Here is a 19,438-nt window from a genome sequence, read left to right as displayed (position 1 = left end):
CACAAAAGCACGTCAGCTCCTTGGCCAAAAGACAAGAGAGTGTTGTCTTTAGTACATGTGACAGCTGATAAAACAGCCTTTCCCTTGTATTCAATAAAAGCAACAAGCTTGGAGTCCCTTTCAACACCTTTATCCTGGCTGTCAGTTATGAAGCCTCCTGATACCAATAAGCCACAAGTCAGGACAAATATTGCCCTGTTTTCTGAGGGGTGAAATAGTGGCATATGCAGTGAAGTGGCTCAAAGCCATAGCTACAGGACAAATGCACTGCAGAGCTGGGAGCAGCGCTCCAGCGGGTATTCTCAGAGGGAGTCTGAGTTTCAGGCTCAGAGAGACAGAGAGATGCCTGGCCTAATTTATGGGCTCTGAGTCTCTCCAGAGCTGGGATGAGGTGGACTCTGGGCTCAGCCCTTCTACAGTGATTTGGTTCCATTCTGCATCTGCCTGCATTAGCAGTGGGTGACAGACAGACTGATACCAATATTAGGAAGGGACAGAGGTCATATTTGTAATACATCATGCTTCCAGTCCTGATGATGTTCTGCCTCTGGCAGCCTCCCTCCTGATCCCAGAGCTAGGGCAGTGCTATGTCCATCCCCACGCTGCTCCAGCAGTGGTGGGGAAACATGGGAAACAAGCCATGGTCCTCCTCAGTGTTCTGCCTGAGCACTCTTTCTCCACAGGAGGAAAGCATCAGTGCAGAGCTGCTGGACACATGGGGTGAACAGCAGGTGTGCTGCGAGGGAGAGGGGTCTGGTAACCCCTGAGAGGGTCTTCCCTGTGTCCTACCCCAAACTGGGTTCTGCACTGCCTGCTGATCCACTGGCTGGCTACTTAGTGCTGGTATTGCAAAAGATTGAAGTAATACCAGTATGTTTAGGGCTCTAATCTCAGCCCATGTGGCTGTGCTGAGGTAGCTTCACCCAACAGTGAAAGCCCAACACCTAAATGATAACTGCAAGGCAGCAGGAGATCAAACTGCCCTGGCCAGCTGGTGCCCAGGGTATTTACCCAGGAGCTCCGGCCAGTGCTGACTGACTCATATCCAAACATGAGCAGAGATTAACTTCAGGGTGTGTATTTCTGCAAAGCTGCAGTCCCCTAATTGCAGGGAGATGTACCCATGCAGAAGCTGTACACAAACCCTTAGAAAGGCACTGTCTGCCGTGGAAAGCTCTGGCTCTCTTTAGAAGAGGTAGACAAAGTGCACTTCATTAAATGGGGCCCTCAGCCTCTGAGCTGGTCACACAAGGTCACAGAAGAGGTATGTTACAGGGTATCAGTCCAAAACTCCCTGCCCTGAGCCTCAACCAGAACTTCCCTGATGCTATCTTTGATAATTAACGGTCCTACTAGAAGAAATACAAGTTCACCTGCCTCCTGCTTTCCTACAGTTGGATACTTGGAGCCTTTCACCATGGCTGTTTGGGAAAGCAGTGATTTAAACTGGCTTTGCCCTGAGAGATGCTTGGCTCAGCCTGAGCAGGTTCAGAAACACTATGCTGAGAACCTCCTGCATTGCTTTGTCCCAGAGGCCCCACTGCATGAGACTTACAGGACACAATACTGCCTTCCAGCCAGAGTATCTCCTGCTGGAGGCACAGAGACGAACAAATGGGTACCACACGCCCTGTGTTCTGACTTTGAAGGCTTCTTCCTGTGCACAGCAACTTTAGCACTTTCCTGGGCAAGTGGATAATGCCTAGGGTGAGTCAGATGTTCATATATCCCTTGCCCCAGCTTTCTCTACTCAAGTATAAAGAAAATCCCTTTCGTAACTCCTTTGCTGCAACTGTGAAAGACCTAAATAAAGAATGCATATGTGTAATTTTGATGGGTGGTAAAGTCTAGAGGGCCGTAAGGCGAGGTCTACCTGAATGGTACCAGCCGATGACTTTTTCCTGCTAGCGCACCAAACTGTTTCATGGATGATGGCTGGTGTGTCTGCAAATTTCTAGACATAGCAAGGCCGAAAAGCAGCAGCCAGTGCGGCTACTGCTATCACTGCCAGATGATAGTGGCCAGGAGCTTCCTTGGCTCTGCCCCGTGGCCTCTCAGTGAACCTGCTTGCTCTGTTCTCCAGACTCTTCAAAGTTTTTCACCCAGCTCATTAACTGGGTTTGGTGAAAGGGGTGGAGAACTGGTTTAATGGAGAAAAGTACTTTGTTAACCTGCACAGCATTTATGTTGCAAAAGGGCAAATGAGTAACATGTATTTGGGGCAGCACTGAGCTTCAGTTCACAGAGGTAGTTTTCTGTCCACTATACATAATGCTCATAGAAATTTACTGGCAGGTCCTCAAGAGAGTCTGAGCATCTTAACAGAATCAAAGGCCTCTTTTTATAAATATATCTCATTTTTATTTTTACACATGTGAGTGAATTTCCAGCTCATAAAAGTGAAGACCTCCTCTTTAAAGTTCACACACACACTCACTAAAGCACCAAACTGCGGTTTCGTCCCCCTCAGGAATGAGAGGCTCAGACTCCTGCCTTTCCTGTCCTTCATCACTCACTGCCATCTCTCAAACTCTGTTGATGAACATCAGTCCTGATCTCTGACCTTTCTGCTAAGGCTTTCCTGGGATTGTCACCTCTACTGTGCTTAGTCCTGCCAAGCTGCGGGCCTCTGTCCTGCTGTGAGTTGGACTGAATGCACCAGCTGGGTTCTTAAACTGGGTCCAGTTCAGAGCCACCCCTTTGTATACAGAAAAGATTTTCAACCTTGAATAACTGAAAGAAGACCTGGCTCAGTGTGGGTAGGGACTGAGGAAGGATTCCCAGAATGGGAATAAGGAGAGGGTCAGGATGAGAGTCTTGGGTAGCAATTCAGTAGCAATGAACATATGTTTGCCTTTAGGACCCAATGGTTTCAGTCTCTCGAGGGTTCATCACTGCATCTTACTCAGCTTCTGCCATGCCCATTATCTTTGAAAGACACATCTATCTGAGAAAGCTCCTCTTCTCCTCAATCCTCATTTTTCTCCTCAGGCGTGGGCATGCTCCCTTAAACTTCAAGCACCTTTCCTCAGACCTAAGCTTCCTAACTAAGATTATTTATTGTTAGCCTCTTTCTTTTCTTTTTCTTTTTCCTTTTGGCTCCATGGCTCATCAATTAACTGGAGAGGGTATTGATCGGTAATTGTGTCAGGTTTCCCAAAGCTTTCTGGGAAATGCGGCTGCTGCTGCTGCTTCAGATGATTGCATATGCTCTGTCTTTGATTCACAGAGCACAGCTAGGGAGTATTCTCACTCAATGTGACTTAAACGAGCAATGAGCTCACAATTTACCCTTAGGAGGGTATTATTTGCGGCTCTCGCTGGATGGGTGTTTGACATTAAAAAGAAAACAGAAGAAGCCAGAACCTAACAATTAGTTCCCACTGAGCCAAATGGAAGCTTTAAATTGGGGGTCTATGGCAGTCTGACATATGTTAGTTTATAGCACTAGGCTACCTGGCTGGAAGGATATTTGTGTCTGGCAAACTAAACTTACAGTAGTAGCATGATTTGTACCACCCTCCTCCTTCTAAAGGAGGATTTCACCCTCCTCCTTCTAAATGCTCAGTAAATTAAGTTCATGTTGGTGGCACTCTATGCTGTAAAACTGCTGCTGTAATCCCTACTGGGTCTTCCAGTGCTAGGACAGCTCCTAAATTTGGAAATTATTTGCTTAAAGCGATGAGCTATTGATTAATAAGGGATTATTTTCTGAGTCTTCATCTGCTTTTCTACATGATAGATAATTCTACCCTACCAAGCCTGTAATTCCCAAGCCTGTGATTGGGAAGATGGTGTTGGCCTGTTCAAAGCATACATGTGCAGGTGCTCACCTCCTTTTCCATGCTGAACCCTTCTTGATTGCAGTTAAGGAGAAAACGTGACATTGCCTTTGCTTCTAGGATGATTTACGTGGCCTTACAGCCCACAATACATCTCTGACCTGAAAGACATACTACCCATCTCACTGACAAATGCCAGTGTGTGTTTCAAAGCAGTGGAGGGTGGGTGGGTAACAGAGATGGCAACATTGACCTATTAGCAAATAGCCTGAGAAAGAGCTGCTTTATATATCTGAATATGGTGGGTATTTCACCAATGCCTCACTTGCATTATACAGTGATCAGCTCCCTCTTGCTCACTACTATGTCAAGAAGTACAGCTGCTGGGCTGGGTGTTACGGTGAGCTCCTCAGTGGTGCTCCACAGAGGGCTCAGCTGCCCAAACAGTCACAGGAGGTCTGGGACATTGGAGAGTCATGATGGCTAGTTGGTAAGGATGTCCATTCCCCCGGAGAGTCTGGAGGTCCTGCTGTCTCTGGCTGGTAGGTCATGTGATGCTGCAGAAGGGGCATAAGGAGAAGATGCAATTTTTTGAGTGCCAGTATTTTGGCAGATAGAAGAGGAATTGTTCTGTTTGCTACTACCTAGCCTGCCTTCTGCCAACAAGAGAGCTTCCTGAAGTGTCTCCTCACCCATGTTCCTTGCTAAACATGCCCTGAATTTCTCCAAAGTTGATCACAAATTAGTATGAGATAAATTGTTCCTACTGACTTAGGATGCTAGATAGTTCTGCATCTAAGACCAAGCTTCTTGCTCTTCAAGAAGCCACTTCACCAAGAGGGACTGTTCAAGCTACTTGGACTTGGATCTTTAATGCCTTACATAAAACTTCAGGGAGCATTTGCTTGAAATAGGCTGCTGTCACTACTTGTGTGATGTTTCCACCCTATGGGTAAGAAAGAAGAAAGGGAAAAGGCTGCTGGGGGTGCTAGAAGGGTTTTGAGGGTCTTATCCACAGTGAAAGCAGAGGCTGATGTGGGATGTAAATATTTTACTCACACTATCCCAAACCAGCTCTCTGGTCCACTGTGTTTCTGGTATTGCCTCCTAGGGTTGTTCAAGAGAAGGTGAGTTCTTTGCTCAAGTCCAGGCCTAATTTCATGCTTCAATGGGAGTAATAAAAAGCCTGTCAGATGAAGCTTGTTTTCATAACACCCCGCAAGCAAATGTCCAGCACACATGCAGGCACACATGCAAACACAAAGGCTTTTTCATTATCCCTGCCTTTGTACTATCCAACTTCTGCCATTGTACACTGTACATTGACCTGTATTCAATGCAGCATCCCTGCATGTGTTGTGTTTCTCATAGAAACTGTTGTACACATGTACCCATGCAGATTATGCATGCACCAGATCTTCACAATTCCCTTGTTGTGCCTGGCAAAATTTCAAATGAGTTGAAATGGAAAGCGATGGCTTTTCCCCCTCTCATAACTACATGTAAATCTTCATCAGGTTAGTGACTTTCCAGCATATCACATCCACTGTTTGTAGTTTGTGTTTTGCTTTGTTAATCTATTAGCTCAGCAGATAATAAATCAGTCTTAGAAAGGATTAGCACTTTGGAGATGCTATTCTGCCTCACAGAGCACTTTTTTACTATTTTTTTTTAAATAAGGTGACTAGTATTTCTTTCCATGAAGAGTCAGCATGTGAATTTTCTAGCCACCAGCAGAACATCTTCTGTAATTCCACACACTGAGCATCTTCACCAGCCTGTCAGCTGCTGCTTCTGACTGCTTCTTTTGTGGTATGGACTTGCACACTGCTCTAGGAAAGCTTCTCAGCCCAAAGATGCCACCTGCTTCCTTGTGAACTGCTCCAAAATCACCAGTCCTGTAGGATGAGTGGTAATTGTGGGAGATGAACCAACGCAGAGGGTTAGAGACATTAAGGGTGCCAACTGAATGCAGAGTCTCCTGATGAGGTGGGTTTGATTTGGGCTGTTCTAACTGTGAAGGTTAACCCTTGATTTTCAGACCTGATGCCATGTTCAGCCACTATTTCCCAAAGTTCAGAGCTGCTGCCAGTGGGTTGAAAGGTGGTTTGAACAAAGGGCTGCATTCCAGCAAATAAGATACAGAAGGGTCAAAATCAGTCCGTGTGAAAATTTAGTCCCTAATTTTAAGACAAAAGCAGAATCATATCAAGAAGCTGAGCTGAAGGAGCAGATTTATTCCTTCATAGCATTTTTCTATATATGCTGAAATGCATTCCTTCCCCATCAATCACAGTAAGGAGGATATTTGCTTAAAGTAGTTGTGAATGAAAGAGATGTGATGAAATCACCATCAATGATCAGGCTGGGAATTCATCAAGATGTCTACTGATCCTCTTAAAAAAGTATCATTGCCTGTTGAACTGTGGAGCCTAATGGAAGGAAAATTAGTCGACGAAGTCAGTTTTATTTTCCCAAAGTTATAGAATTCATCATATTTCCAATTCGCTGCTAAACAAGGCTATGAGCCTACCTTTTGTTCAATTTGAAGCATTTAATGACTTAATAAAAAAAACAGGCTGTTGAAATTTATATCCATAAGTTGTCATTTTTGCCTTATTTTCAATTTTCCAGTGAAGTTATTAAAACATTATGTGATCGTAATATATTTATGGGGAGGGGGAAATGAGGTGTAACTCTGACTGAGGCACAATGATTTGATAAGAACTGTAAAGCATCAAGTGCCACTAACTTGTAAAGGGGAAGATATGCATGTGTGTCTATACACTGAGTGGAGTTTTGAGTACATATATTCCATACTTGTTGCATGGAATTTAAATTCTCTCAACCTACATAAATATTAATGAGACCTAAAGGTATCAAACTGCTCAACAAGTTGAACTTAGACTCACTCCTGCCTTTGAACTGGTTTGCCATTTTCTTTCAGATACTGCACGACAGAGGATAGGAGTCTGGGAGAAAACCTGACGGTAGTGTTTTGCTGCTAACAAGCACAGAGCCCATTATTATTCCCTATGCCTTTATTCACAGGGGAGAAAAAAAGAAAACTATTAATGGACATAAGTAGTTTTCTAGGTTTATGTTCTGCTGTCTTCTGCTAGTTTATATTGCACCTTCCCTGTGGTATCTGAACTTCTGGCCTGTTTTGTCAGCTGGGTGCAGAGCCAAACTTACCTTTGTAAGTAGGATGCTGAGCACACTGACTGTAACAGCTCTGGATAGGGATTTTCTTTCTGCTGCATATCTGCACAGTGTTTTGTGCGGGGCTCCTCGCCTAGGGCTCTTATATCTGTGGCACCAAAGACAGACTTACAATTTAGAGAGACCATTGCTCTTGGTCTTTAGACTTTCTCTACATGGAAAGAAGTCACTGAATACAGAAAGCAGGCAGGTCTGAAAGAGGACTGTATCGAAAAAAAAAGGGACTCCTGATTTTCTGACCAAAAATGCAGTCCTGTTTTCACCCTAGTGTGGCATTGTTTTGAACATATTAATCATTTTAGGGAAAAGTTGAATCTGGTATAAATCAGAGTAACCCACTCTCCTGAGCTGTGCTACTCCAGTCTCCAGTGGTCGAGAAATGGTCGAATCAAACTGACGGCATGTCAATATGAGTGATAGGAGGCGTATGTTTCTGTGTGCTAAAAGCAGCACAACACATTGCAAGGGATGGGAAACTGGAGCAGTTCTGACATAGTCACATATGGTTTCACATATATAATATGTAAATTCATCAGTCAAAAGTATTGAAACACTTCATGAGGGTAAAGCTCTGCTCCTACAAGGGCTGCGATCCCACAGACTTAAGGGGAACAGAGTAGAATCAGTGCCAAGTGCTTGCAAAATCCTCCCACAACAGTGTTTTCCAGGGTGGTCACATGTAAGCAACTTTGATCTTGGGAAACCAGGATTCATATATGGCTTTAGTGACATCCAGCTGAGTTATTTCACCCATTTTACTCTGTCATAGGCATAATAGATTCAACCGTCCTGGACCGGGAGAAGCTGTCCATGCTCAAGCAGACCTCTGCTAGCAAAGGAGGTTGCAAGACAAGTGCCTCATTCTTTGTCTGATAGAAGATAAGGAGAGGGGGCTTCATCATAGCTATATGGGTTGGTGGACTACAGCATCCTGCCAGTCAGGAGAGAGGTCTTTAGACAGGGTACTCCAGAGCTGATGCAAGGCATGGCAAAGGTTGTTGAAAGTGAGCACAGAGAAGTACAGGCAGAGTTAAGCCTCTGTGCCAGAACAAGGCCACTTCAGGTCAGGAATGAAGACCCTTGGCAGAGCTGTGTGAGTGTGCTGGTTTTGGCTGAGAAGGGGTTAATTCCCTTCACTGTAGTGCTTGCGGTGGTCAGGGACCTTTTCCAGTTTCCCATACTCTGCCACGTGGGCAGGATGCCGGGTGGGGCGGGGCCACGGCCCGGGCAGCTGACCCCGACTGGCCAATGGGATGCTCATTCCATACCATGTGACACCATGACCAGTATATTAATGGGGGCAGCTGCAGTTCAGGGGCTGCTGGTGTTGGGTTGGTGGGTGGCTGTGTCATGTGTGGGTTGTTTTGGTGGTTCCTTCCCCTCCCTGGGTTTTGTGCCTCTCATTGTTTTCCTTTCCATTGCATTTTTGTTGTTGTTATTTTAATTATTACACTGTTCTTAACTCATGAGCCTTACCTTTCTGATTCCCTCCCCTGTCCCATTGGTGGGGGAGAGAGCGAGTGGCTGTGGGGCTGAGTTGCTGGCTAAACCACAACAGTGGGGAATCCAGCAAGGTATCTGCCCTCAGGATTCCTGTCTCCAATCTGCACTAATATTTGACTCTTTCAGGGTTGCTACATCCATTCATTAAAAAGAAGGTGCAAAAAAATAAAACCATGTGTAGGAAGTTTTCCCTGCTAGATGTATCCCAGCACCATTAAACCTCATGTTTGTACATCCAAACAGCTCTTCAGCACCAAGAAATGAGTGTCTGGGCCCACCAAAAGCATTTGTCTTTCTGGTACCAGCACATAGACAGTGCTTTGCAAGGCTTATTTTGATTGCTAGTTTTGGGTTGACAAGATGCATGGGGCTGCAGAGTGTAGCTTACTGCATAGACTGTGCTGAACTGACAGGACAGATACGTGGGGCCATTTGCTGGCACATGGAAGAAACAACGAAAAACATTAGCTACATTAGAACTATTTAAGATAACCCTGAGAGTCCTTCTTACAGACAGCTCAGTTCCTGCTGACTCTAACTGTATAATGCTAGAGCAGAAAGCCAGGCCCAGCATGGCTGGTAGGAGAGGGGTTTAATTATTTTCATTCTCCATTTTCATTTCAGCCTTCCTAGTAATTTGCATTGCCTTTGTTACCAGAAAAAGGGAGACAAAAGATATTTGCCTTTTGATTCCTTTAAAAAGCTGGGCTTGTGCTAGTAAAAGCAGCCTGCCTGACAAGTTGCTAAAACCAAAACCCACAAATCCACATAGGTTCAGCATGGAGCACAGACCCAGGGTGACTTTTCTGGACCACGACCCTCTAAGGGCAAGAAAGGAATGCAGTCCTTTGGACCAGTCTTTAGTCTGTTTGATGGAGCTGCCAAGAGCAAGGTCAATGCAAGCCTAGCCTCGGGCATGTATTATTTGCTGTTCTAGACCATTCCCTGGCAGGAGCTGAGCTCGACCACTAACCTCTTCCCCCTGGATTACCAAAGATGCTTTTGATGGAGTTAGCTCATGGCGACAGCCACAGTGGCTGATTTGGAGGCAGGAGTTGTAGAATGAATAACTCTGGTTACTGAGCCTTGGTGCTTGATAAAACTGCATCTTGTGTGTTGAAAAGGAAAGCAAATCACTAGCACTAATGGAAGGGTGGATTGTTTGAGACAGTTCCAGGCATCCAGGAGACCATCATATTTTCCTGTTGGAGTTAAACTGATGGGTGTTGTTCAAGACTACGCACTTGGGAATGCTCCTTATTTTCATTTCCAGCTCAGAAAGCTTGTGCCCACCATTTTGTCCTTGAGAAATCACACTCTTTTCTGTGCCTGCTTATCATAAAATAAGAGACTGATTGTACAGCATAGCTTTTGTTCCAAACTGCTTGTGAACTTAAGAGTCAAAATCCCAAAACACTGTCTATATACACACCAGAAATCTGTGTGTCCTTTCTGCCTGTCCGTTGGGCTGGGGTTAAACAAACAAACAGATTAAATAATCTGTTGGGCTGGGGTTAAATAATTAAACCAGCTACTTTCCAGAAAACCATATTAACAAGGAATTCTTCCTTCAAAGATACTGGAGTACAGCAGTCACCAGGCTTTTCTCAGAGATACAGCCAGATCTGGGGCGGGGAGCAAATAGGTAGGACTTTGCCGTTAGCTGTCAAAACTGGGAGAGAGGAGGTTGAGCATTTGGAGTAAGAGGTCATATAAGAATCCATGTGCATGTAGGTGAATTTACCTGTACCAATAAAAAAAAGAGGCGCTCCATCAGAACTGTTCATAGATGGATCTCTTTTGCTAGAAAATACTAGAATTTTAATGCAGAGATTACAGCATTTGTCTGTTACTAGAAACAAAACATGACTGTATACATTAAAAATATTGAATATGGCTGGCTACAGCGTGGATACATACATCTGATATAGTCGGAATACATTCATTATTCGGGAAACACGGGCAGATTTTGTGCTTTGCTGCAATTTGCTGATGCTCTGCTTTTCACTCCATTTGAACCTGTTTCCCTTCATGTTAAATATTTTTTGAGTAGAGTTGGCTCTGGTGTTTATAATGCCCTTCGCAGAGTTTGGAGGTCACTGCAGCAGAGCAACTGGTGAAGACAGCAAAATTCCAGCAGCAATTGAACTGCTTCCATGAACTGTTCTTCGTTGTGTCCTCTGGACATCTGTTGTGCTTTCTTAATGGGGACTGTTAGCTTTGCTCTTCAGGAAACGAGCAAAATATTCTCAAGAGTTCAAAAATACTTGAAGTCCTGGTTAAGGCAGATTTAAACACAGATTACAACATAAGCAACAAAAGAGTTTGTAATACTTTGCAGCTCTTAATATTAGTGCATACATACACCAGCAAAGAGGAAACTGATTATTGACTGAAATTTCCTTTGCACTTCTTAAACAGTGTGAGTTTTACATAACCTTAAATCATCTCAGTCCCAGGTGACAATGAGGAGGAAAAAGTGATGGTAAACGGAAGGTGAGAGAGGAAGCTGGAAGGCTGTGGTGAGGTTTCCATAGTGTAGTGGAGCAGCTGTCTGCAGCACGGGCAAGGGAAAAAACTGGCTCTAGCTTGACTGCAAAAAGCAGAGCCTCTTCTGAGCAAAGAAGCATGGCAGCACCAGGGACGAAAAAGTCTTCCTTGGTGAGACCCCAGCAACAGCAGGTCAATGTGTAAAGATGCTGGGTCCAACAACAGCCACAGAGCAGCTATGCCACAGCTATGTCAGATGAGACCAGCCAAGACCTTTGTGTCTCTTGATACAAGGGAAATGTTGCAAGAACACAGCACGGTGATTTTGCCCAGCATCTTCCATACATACCCTGAGTCAGGCAGGAGGTAGTTTCTGGAGAAAGGACATTATTAACAGTGCTTTCCAGAAGCTTCCAGCAGCTCTCCGAGCAAGTTGGTCTTTCACAGGCATTTTCTGCTTGAAGATGTTAGAGGTTTTTTTCCTACACTGCGCTGCAGGCTCCTGCATGTTATGTTGTCATACTTGGCAGGAGGATGAGGGGTAAGGAAGTGTTAAGTTATAATGTAAATTGAGTTTATTGCTGTCTGGCAGAATATTTTGGCAGCCTTTTGTGACAAAGCCTCTGCCACAAACACTTTTGTGTTTGGAACCAGGTCAAACGGTTAATCTGGGCGTCTGCAGGGAGATGTACAATACTACAGCAGCTCCTACTGTCAGAAGACTGATGCATCCCTGGCTTCCCACTGAACATGGTCACTTCTGATAATGTTAGAGTTGATAGGTTTTGCTAGCGAGAAAGGTTACTGGGGCAGGAGGAAATGACTGATTCAAAAGGGTCTGTGTTAAACAGCTGTTCAAACCATAATGTTTCCAGTTTCTCAGCGTTTCAGGACAGGCACCACATCTTTTCTTCTGCCCATCAGAACTGTAGCACAGATAATTACTAATCTGCCAATCTGCTAATTTCAAAGCTATGGAGGAAATCTGTCACAGTCTGGCCCTGAGTAGTTTGTGTTTGAGACTCCTGTTCCCATCAGTCAGGTTTTGTGTCATAGACCATCACAGAAAGTCCTAATGATGTGATACCCACAGGGCACAAGAGGAGGTTGGCCAGTGGGTCTAGCAAGAGGAAAGATTCATCCCATGTGACCTCCTAGAAGGGCCTTCCAGTTCAGTATGTCTCTAGTACCGTGTGAAAACATCCATTAGGTTATAACAAGTGTTTCTGTCACGATCCATTCTCCATCATTTCAGCTGAGGAAGGGAGGGAGAGAAGAATGGTAGTGAACTGCACTTCATTTTTTTCGTTCTCTGGTCCCATGATAGTACCTGTTAAAATTAATGGGACTATTGTGTGAGTGCAAGCGTAGGAGACGATTTATTTGACAAAGCGGCACATAGAAGGGTTAACTATAGGCTTAAAAGGGCTTCACCACTCAAATAATTTCTTGGAAAGCTTTGAAATGGTAAGCCTTTGTAGGTTGGTTTGGTTTTTTTTTTTAATTTACATTGATCATTGGCTGCAGCAATTAATACAATTACTTTGTCCAAAATAAAAAATCCTATCAGACCTGTATCATACACTAGTCCTCTCAGAAAAACAGTTTGGGCAGAGCAGACTGAAGAAGTGGATTAGCCAAAGAAAACATTTCTGTTAAAAGAAATTATCAAAAGAAATTATACATTGCCTGCATGCAGTCATAACCCATTTCCTTTTCAATAGGAACTAAATATGTTTAATCACTGGGCTGTCATATTAACTATCTATTATTTATATTTAAAAATGTGAAGGAAACAAATGTTAAAATCTAGGGAATTGGCTCAATATTGAAATTTTATCTTGGGATACAGGTAGGATTTGAAGTTTCAGCAACTTTGGAACATGGGGATTCTGCCATGAATTCACATCTGATTTTTCCAGTTAATTTCAGTGATTGGAGAAGTTTATGGGCGCTGTTAGTTTCCCAGTTCTGCATCCAAAAGATACATTGGAAAACAGACATGATCTGAGCGTAACCTCCCTCTGATCTAAAAGCTATATTAATATGACTGTGGGTGGTAGGGATTTTCATACATAGCTTCAATTATATTTTTTTCCTCTAAAGTGTTAATCCTTTACTTGGAACCCACATGTAAAAGACTTGGCTTTTCAGGACCAGATCATGTGTTTTCCAGGCCGGTGAATGCCTCAGCAGATATGCTGGTGGGAATTTGTTACCATCAAACCAAAAATGAGAGCTTAATTCTGGGTTTGCCTGAGGGCCAAACCTTTTTCACAGTTCCAATCCACATCTAAATACCTCCACTTTGATCTTCCCTGCTTCATGTACTCTACTCTTTTATCCTTAGAAGAGGTTCAGCTAGATTTGCAGTGGAGATTACACCTGACTTGTTTGTACCTCTACTTGCATGAGCATCAAAACCCACCATCTCCCACCTGTTCCCTCTTGCTGAGTGGTAGAGACCATCTGGGGGGGTCCCATCCCGGCCATGTAAGACAGTGCCCTCCAGGCAAACCCAGAGACAGCAGCAAAACAAAAGTGAGGAGAGAGGAGACCTCTAGCTTCAATCTCCATCCAGCACTTCTCAGGCTCCAGAGGGCTCTAATGGTGTTGCACATTGGCATATTCCGCCCTGATGCCACACACTTCTGAAGGTCTTCTCCAGCACAATAGGCAAGGCGTACTCCTATCTCTGCATGTACTGCAATGCAATGGACCTTCTTGGCCAGAGATGTCCCCTCCTGCTGTTCCTCTTCCACTGACAGCGAGGGCTGGCTTCTCCCCAGGCTTGACCAGACACCACATGTCTTGCTGCAGCTTCTCCTGGACATGTGCCTGTTTGATGTGGTTACCCCTGTACCCAACTGAGGAAGCCCAGCAGCATTTTTCAGGCCAGCACAGCGGTTTTCAGCCCAGAAGGCCACATCGGGTCAAGTGAAACACTTTGCAGATGTTGGCAAAATGATGAAAAAAATTTTATACATAAAAGTAATTCCCTACCCCTCCCTCTAGCTCTTCCTCAAAACACTAATTAAAAAAGAAAAATTCTGGCGTTTATATATTCTTTTTACCACTTTTAAAACATTAAACAAAGCTGAAAAAACCAAAGTGAAATATTACTTTGCATGTCAAAATTTCTATTCACCAAAGCTGCTATGAGAAGGAAGGCGATAGGGAAGTATCTCCCAAACCTGTTTTGTAAGTGTATCTTTAATATTGTCAGTGAGCTGAAATACTGTTTTTTCACACTGATTTTTAAAGATCATCTGAGTGATCCATACCCTGAGCTTTGGCATGGGACATAAAAAGATGGGTCTGAGGCACAGAGGAGTTTGACTTCCGTCAAACACGCATTTGCATCCAAAGAGAGACAGAGCAGGCACAGAAATGAGGTGGACTTTGTGCTGTGGGGCATTTGCAGGCAGATGAGCGGTGCCAGAACCTAAAGGACAGAAAATTAGGGCATGCATTTGGCAAAAGGACTGCAACACAGAAAGCAAATGGCACCGGTTCAGCTGGAAATCTCTGGGTCCATGAGGAGTCCCAGGCTGCTGTGTGAATCCTTCAGCAGCCACCACCTTCAGGGGCTGGAAGCTGGGATCTTTAAAAGAATCAAAGTGAATTAGGGGTCAAAATCAGTGGAAAATTGGTGTGAAGCAGATGCCTTTGGGGCTGCTTGCAGGCTATACGAGATCTAGATATAATGGCTGGGAACTCCCCAGAGCACTGACCAGACTGTTGCTCTGTTTGAGATGTGCTCTCCCTCAGGTGTAAGTTGCAAAAGTGCATGTCAGCAGCCGGGTATGAACGCCATGCTCAATACCTGCACTACACCGTAAGAGAGAGAGTTTAAAAGTAGGTCACAGCTCACTGTAATGTAAATTCTTTCCTCTCAGGTGCATACGGGTGCTCTTTCATGTGCTACCAAAGCAGGACAGCAATTGCTGAGCATGCTGAGCATCCATGATCCATCTTCCGCAGTACCTGCTCTGGGGACTTTGGAAAGCCAGATGCCGCTGCCTTCACTGCATGCCACCAGGTCTGGCAGCAGAGGGAGGACAGCAGCAGGTGCCACATGTCACGGCATACAGAGCTTGGCTGACAGTTGGTGGTATCAGATATCTTAGCTTTCAGGTCTTAGGATGCCTTTCCATGCTTCTTAGCACTGCTGTGATGTCCAGCAGCTCACAGAGCAACCTTGTGCTGCTTTTACTTTCCATGCCCTGGCTGCACTTTTATCCCTCTGCCCTCATCAGGTGCTTCCTGGCTCAAGCACACGTGTTTTCCCATGGGGAAATGCACTTTTTCTTAGCAACAAAGGCAAGGCCAGAGATAAACCATCTCAGTATGGCAAGATTAGCACGGAGATTGAGAGAAAATAAATGTGTGGCCATCACCTAGTGTCAGAAGCTTCAAGCAGATAGGAGGTTGAGTGCTCAGTTCACCATTTTTCTAAATGAGAGGTGAAAAAGTCAGAAGAAATTCCAGCTGTCTGTTACTTGAAGAAATGAGTTCTTCCCATCATCCCTTCATACCTGCAGTGAATGGATGATAAGACTGGGAGCTTTCCCTTCATCTCTAGATTGAAATCCCACCAGCTTGCTTTGAATATCAACAGGGGCACTCCTCTTGATGGTTCCCAATTTTCTGCCCTGAGAATATGGAAATTTGACCATTACCTACATTGCTTCCCTGTACATTACAGCCAAGGGCTGAAAAAAGGAGACCGTGAATGAGAGTTGGAGTCATGAAAGCTCCCCAGAAGAGGAGGCAAATTTGCCTGTTCTCCACATGATGAAAGAATGGAGCCAGTGTGAACATTTTCCATTGAAGCTGGCTTTCCGAAACAAACAGTTAGCACGTAAATAATTCAATTCACAGGAAATATCTGCTTCTCATGGAAAATGTCAGTTCTTCATTTAGAGAAATACATAAAAATGTCATATGTCAAAACATATCAAAGCTATTTTGGCTGAACTAAAACTGAGGTGGGGTTGTTTGCAAAAATTCAAGCAGGGAGAAGTTAGACTTCTCTAACTCCATCGCTGAATAATACCTAGCTCTCCTACAGCAGGCTTCACCCACAGTGTGTGCATAACTGTATCCTCTCCTTTCTACACACAGGAAAAAAGCTGACATATCTGAGTGATGAAATTAGAGTAGAAACAAGGACTTGAGTATTCTGGATAAAGTCGTTATCATTCAATAGGCTCTCTGAGAGCCTTGAGCCCCGGTGAGATCAGCTGGCATCTCTTTCTCACTGTTCAGACAATCAGCACTGTAGGCACGAGGATTATCTCACTGAAGAAACAAAACACTTTTATTGGGCACACTGCTCATAGTGAATCTAGTGAGTGTCGCCCTTTTTTTTTTCCCAGGTATAGTCACGCACTGATCATTCACCAGCTGCTGGTGCCTCTGTGTGTTAGTACGGGGGCAGACAGAGAGCTTTAAATGTGAGCCCCTGCATGATGCTACACCACAGAGGTTTCTTCTCTCCCCCTCCATGCCAGCCCCACAGGGAAGGGCTGTGTTCACCACCACCCCCAACCTCAGCCCCCTCCGAGGTGGCCTTGGAGATGGGTACCAACAGGAAGGATGCCCTGGGTTTCTCCAGGAAATCTGCCAAATTGCACATGATGAATGCAGTCTGGAAAAATCTGTTTACCGTGATACGTTGTGTAGCTGGAAGGATGGAGCTGCTATTTCAAACAGGCCTTCCTGTAAAGGTAAAGGGGCATCTCAAAATGCTAACACAGAAATGAAGGGCTCTGCTCTGGATCATTTTCACCTGTGATGTGTCAGCTCTTAAGTGTCCCCAATTTACCAGACATCAGCAGGAAATTTAGTTTGTGAATGCCACTCCTGCAGTTGCCTATGCCAGTTAGCCACACAATGGCCAACAGGACTGATTTAAATACATTGGGGTATAATTCTGACCTGGACTGATACCAATTAGAAAAACTGCCCTGGATATCATCCTGACCATCACTGTGCACAGGACTCTTAGTTTGTGGCAGGGTGAGTTATAACACAGTAGGTTCATGACAGCTATAGAAATCCTCCCCAAAGCAGTGAATTGTTTCCATCCTTCACGCAGAAAGGAACTAAACTTAAACTGGAGTCGCAGTAGTTTGTCCAGGGTTCTGCTCTTGCTACATCTGATGCATAATATCTGACAAGAGCTTCCCAAGTGGCTGCCTACCCAAAAAAAGAGAGGAGACATCAGCAAGGGCACACCGACAGCTCCACAGACGGGTACTTGGATGCAGCCCTAAAGATTAGAGCAATAGCATCATCCATAGTTGACTAGAATTTCTCTTTTACAGGCAATAAATATTGGGTTATTTATTTTGCATCACGACTGCTTTCTCTTTTCCTCTCCCTTCTTTTTTTCTTTCTGTATGGTAAGGAAAGAGCATAAGATGAGTGCGGTATATTGTAACTGAATATTAAGCTCTTCTATTCAGTCAGTGCATGCATTCATTTAAATGCATGATTTGCTAGTTTTGTTTGAATACACACACACATATAACAGTGAGGTTTATTACAAAAAATGCCATCAAATTAACTCTTTTAAAAGATGCCAATATTATTGGCAAGAATTGCATTTTATTTTCTTTGTAAATGCGCTGCTTTCTTAGACATTAATTTCTTTGGAAATCCAGTACTTTTCCAAATGCAAAAACACTGGTGATGAGCAACTGTCATTCCCATATTAAAAAGAAAAACCAAGCCTTGATCTTTCTACAGCAGATTAGGGAGTGAGATAAAAATGAGATGAAAGCCTCAAATGTCTGTTCCACTAGGTTCGAGGCATTCTTTTTGTTTTAGTTCCGCACTCTGCCTCTTTAATTCCCGCTGGCTCAAATGCCAATTTTCTGCTATGTTGGCATGACTGCCGAAGAATTGCTTCTGTTAATAAACTGCACAAAATAGCTGAGCAATTAGGCAATTAAACTGTTTTAAATTTAATTTAAAACCCTGGCATTTTGCTAGGAGTACTTTTTTTTTCTTTAATCCCATCTTTTTCATGTGGTGGGAGGTAAAGGGCAAGTTGGAAGGGTGGGAAGGCAGCATGGTGACGAGGGAAGAGGCTGGTGTGATTGGAGTTTACTCAGGCTCCTGCTGCAGATAAGCACAAGTGCTGTCCGCTTTGGGGGCACATTTCAGCCCTTGCCCCTTATTAAAACAAGTAATTTTTTCCCAAACATTTAACACACAAACAAGCTTAATCTGATTTCTGTCCTGATCCCAGATGGGTATAAGTGCTTGTAAGCAAATTATTTCAAGAGCTGCCTACCTGTTCTTGGCTGCTAATTCAAAATAAAAAGGAGCGGTGGAGAAAACACAGGAATTACTACGCCCAGGGGTGAGCAACCTGTTCTGCTCACCAATGTGTGTTTCCACTGAATTCAAGGGCACTTCTTCAAGTTACCTGAACCATAGGAAAGTTTGTCTTTTGAGCTTATTTTACCTGTACTTACAGAGATGCCTTTTTTGCTACAGAACAGGTTTGCATTTCGATATATGCTCTTGCTGACTTGCCATTGATGATGGCATGGGGATTCACTCTTGCCAGGGAAAGGCCCAAGATGAGAACGGTGAGAGGGCTTCTTCCATCATGCCATGGCTGCAGTCCCAAGCCCATGATCAGCTGCCTTCCTTCACTGCCAGCCAAAGCCCCTCCGGGACACTCACACAGTACAGACCAAGCTCTGGCATCCCACACCCATCTTGCTACATCCCTCCCCAGGCCAGCTCTATATCCCTGGGCCACCATCCAAAATCTGTGCATGTTACTCTGTTCTGATTCGCAGTTCCAACCTGTCCTGTTCATGGACCCACGCAAAGTTCTCCCAATAACCATAAATCTTCAACTACCCAGCAACATCCCATTACTGTGCACTGCAACTGCTCTTTCACCCTCACTGCTTTGCACTGTGCACCTCAGCTGACCCACAACTCAACCACTCCTGTTTTTCAGGGCAATCTATCCTCTTCACTTCTCAATGCATTAAATCTCTTTTCTTACTGTAATGACTGGAAGAAACAAAACATTCTCCTTAGAGCCCTGCTAAAACTTTCCCCTAATAAAAACTCACCACATTTTCTGAGCCTTTTGGAACTACCTACATTTGGATGAATGATGCCACAGCTAAGCAAAATATAGCACGATGTTGTATACCCTGCAGTGTTGACTGTCTCCTCAAGGAAAGTTCATTCTTCCATGGTCACATAACAGCTATTTTTAGTGAACCAGTCATTCTTGTTATTTTTCTAGTCTTTGAAATTAGAAATAATGGAAAAGAATTAAAAGGATTCTTCTAAAGGTTACAGTAGTCGCTTACTGTTTGCAACATTCTAACTGAAACTTCCCCCTCTGAGCTAATTTGGGGATATCAACATTAACAATATTCACGTCATCATTGCAATCA

The sequence above is a fragment of the Phalacrocorax aristotelis genome, chromosome 6 (genome assembly GCF_949628215.1).
Source record: "Phalacrocorax aristotelis chromosome 6, bGulAri2.1, whole genome shotgun sequence".
Lineage (NCBI taxonomy): Eukaryota > Metazoa > Chordata > Aves > Suliformes > Phalacrocoracidae > Phalacrocorax > Phalacrocorax aristotelis.
Note: the sequence above shows the minus strand (reverse complement) of the source record.